The sequence below is a fragment of the Chiloscyllium punctatum genome, unplaced genomic scaffold (assembly GCF_047496795.1).
Source record: "Chiloscyllium punctatum isolate Juve2018m unplaced genomic scaffold, sChiPun1.3 scaffold_1063, whole genome shotgun sequence".
Classification (NCBI taxonomy): Eukaryota; Metazoa; Chordata; class Chondrichthyes; order Orectolobiformes; family Hemiscylliidae; genus Chiloscyllium; species Chiloscyllium punctatum.
Genome location: NW_027310797.1, coordinates 40,001 through 43,291, shown reverse-complemented (window position 1 = coordinate 43,291; position 3,291 = coordinate 40,001).

Here is a 3,291-nt window from a genome sequence, read left to right as displayed (position 1 = left end):
TAGAAAAATGTTTAAAAAGAAGAAATCAGTAACCAGAAAAACTTAGAAAAATGTTTAAAAAGAAGAAATGAGTAACCAGAAAAACTTAGAAAAATGTTTAAAAAGAAGAAATGAGTAACCAGAAAAACTTAGAAAAATGTTTAAAAAGAAGAAATCAGTAACCAGAAAAACGGCGAAAAATGTTTAAAAAGAAGAAGTGAGTAACCAGAAAAACTTAGAAAAATGTTTAAAAAGAAGAAATGAGTAACCAGAAAAACGTTTAAAAAGAAGAAATCAGTAACCAGAAAAACTTAGAAAAATGTTTAAAAAGAAGAAATGAGTAACCAGAAAAACTTAGAAAAATGTTTAAAAAGAAGAAATCAGTAACCAGAAAAACGGCGAAAAATGTTTAAAAAGAAGAAATCAGTAACCAGAAAAACGGCGAAAAATGTTTAAAAAGAAGAAATCAGTAACCAGACAAACTGCGAAAAATGTTTAAAAAGAAGAAATCAGTAACCAGAAAAACTTAGAAAAATGTTTAAAAAGAAGAAATCAGTAACCAGGAAAACTTGGAAAAAAACACTTAGAAAAATTTTCAGCAAAGTGTGAAAAATATTCTAAGTGTCAGCGGAGGAAAATGCTGCAGCATCGGGAAAGATTCGCAAACTTACACCGAACATGTGCTCCGAAGTGCCGGAGGAATTGGGTGAATTGAGCCCGGCAAATGGCCAGCTGTCGTTTTGTGCCTGCAGCCCGAAAACTTTAACTTTGTCTGTCGCGGAAGTCCGGACCGAGAAAAATCCAAACGGTTTTGACCGGACCGAGTTCCAGACCGATGCAGTCAAATTTGGAATTCAGACCCATTCAGTGCCACTTGTAGTTTTTCCGCAGTGAGGTTGGCGGGGTACCCGGAGATATATGGGAACACGATTTTTAGAACAAAATGGCGGCGCGGGACCGTTCTGAAAGGCATCCGAAAAACGGTTCCACGGGCATAGCACTTTAATGACAGGTATGAGTGCATGCCGGAGAGCTCTTGGAAGTCGAATTTTTGACACTTTGTCAATTTTTTGACAGATTTGACAAACTCTTTCTGTCTGTTCTAAGAGTCAGTCAGAGACTTGTGCGGCGGTCTTTTGACACTATTGGAGGGCGGGCAAACCCCACGTTGACTCCGGCCGTCCCTCCACAGGCGCTCGTGTCCAAAATGAAGGCGAGAGACGCGAGTGGCCTGGTTCCCTTGGGTGTTGCCAAGAAGGCTGCGGGCTGACCGTTGCCTGAGCACTCCCTAAAGCCTCTTGTGATGAGAGCAGACCTCGCCTGCCGCACGACCGGCTCTGGGAGTCGTTGGGCCGCTATTTGTGAATAGTCTGGTCCTCCTCTGCCACCCGGACAAGCGCGATGGCTCTGCCGCCCTGCGGTGCTCGTCACCCAGGTTTGGGGAACACGATACTCGTAACAAAAATAAAAGGCGGCTCGGGACCTGCAGGCGAAAGGGGTCCCGTGGTGCTAAGCACGTCGACTTCGGGTCTCGGTGCAAGCCGGAGAGCTCACGGAAGTCTAAAGTTTTCGGCACGTGGTCGAATCTTTTCAAAGGCTTACCCGGCTCTTTCCGTCCATTCTGAGAGTAAGTCAGAGGCCGGTGCGGAGGTCTCTTGACAATCGGAGGGGGTGGTGGCCCTCCGCAGGCGCTCGTGTCGAAAATGAAGGCGAGAGACGCGAGTGGCCTGGTTCCCCTGGGTGTTGCCAGGAAGGCTGCGGGCTGACCCTTGCCTGAGCACTCCCTAAAGCCTCTTGTGATGAGAGCAGACCTCGCGCGCCGCACGACCGGCTCTGGGAGTCGTTGGGCCGCTATCTGTGAATAGTCTGGTCCTCCTCTGCCACCCGGCCAAGTGCGATGGCTCTGCCGCCCTGCGGTGCTCGTCACGCAGGTATGGGGCACACGATGCTCGTAACAGCAAATAAAGGCGGCTCGGGACCTGCAGGCGAAAGGGGTCCCGTGGTGCTTAGCACGTCGACTTCGGGTCTCGGTGCAAGCCGGAGAGCTCACGGAAGTCTAAAGTTTTCGGCACGTGGTCGAATCTTTTGAAAGGCTTACCCGGCTCTTTCCGTCCATTCTGAGAGTCAGTCAGAGGCCGGTGCGGCGGTCTATTGACGACCGGAGGCTCCCATGGGTGTTGCGATGAGGGTGGAGGGCACAGAACCTTGCCTTAGCACTCCCTAATAAAGCCTCTTGTGAAGAGAGCAGACCTCGCGCGCCGCACGACCGGCTCTGGGAGTCGTTGGGCCGCTATCTGTGAATAGTCGGGTCCTCCTCTGCCACCCGGCCAAGTGCGATGGCTCTGCCGCCCTGCGGTGCTCGTCACGCAGGTATGGGGCACACGATGCTCGTAACAGCAAATAAAGGCGGCTCGGGACCTGCAGGCGAAAGGGGTCCCGTGGTGCTTCGCACGTCGACTTCGGGTCTCGGTGCAAGCCGGAGAGCTCACGGAAGTCTAAAGTTTTCGGCACGTGGTCGAATCTTTTGAAAGGCTTACCCGGCTCTTTCCGTCCATTCTGAGAGTCAGTCAGAGGCCGGTGCGGCGGTCTATTGACGACCGGAGGCTCCCATGGGTGTTGCGATGAGGGTGGAGGGCACAGAACCTTGCCTTAGCACTCCCTAATAAAGCCTCTTGTGAAGAGAGCAGACCTCGCGCGCCGCACGACCGGCTCTGGGAGTCGTTGGGCCGCTATCTGTGAATAGTCTGGTCCTCCTCTGCCACCCGGCCAAGTGCGATGGCTCTGCCGCCCTGCGGTGCTCGTCACGCAGGTATGGGGCACACGATGCTCGTAACAGCAAATAAAGGCGGCTCGGGACCTGCAGGCGAAAGGGGTCCCGTGGTGCTTCGCACGTCGACTTCGGGTCTCGGTGCAAGCCGGAGAGCTCACGGAAGTCTAAAGTTTTCGGCACGTGGTCGAATCTTTTGAAAGGCTTACCCGGCTCTTTCCGTCCATTCTGAGAGTCAGTCAGAGGCCGGTGCGGCGGTCTATTGACGACCGGAGGCTCCCATGGGTGTTGCGATGAGGGTGGAGGGCACAGAACCTTGCCTTAGCACTCCCTAATAAAGCCTCTTGTGAAGAGAGCAGACCTCGCGCGCCGCACGACCGGCTCTGGGAGTCGTTGGGCCGCTATCTGTGAATAGTCGGGTCCTCCTCTGCCACCCGGCCAAGTGCGATGGCTCTGCCGCCCTGCGGTGCTCGTCACGCAGGTATGGGGCACACGATGCTCGTAACAGCAAATAAAGGCGGCTCGGGACCTGCAGGCGAAAGGGG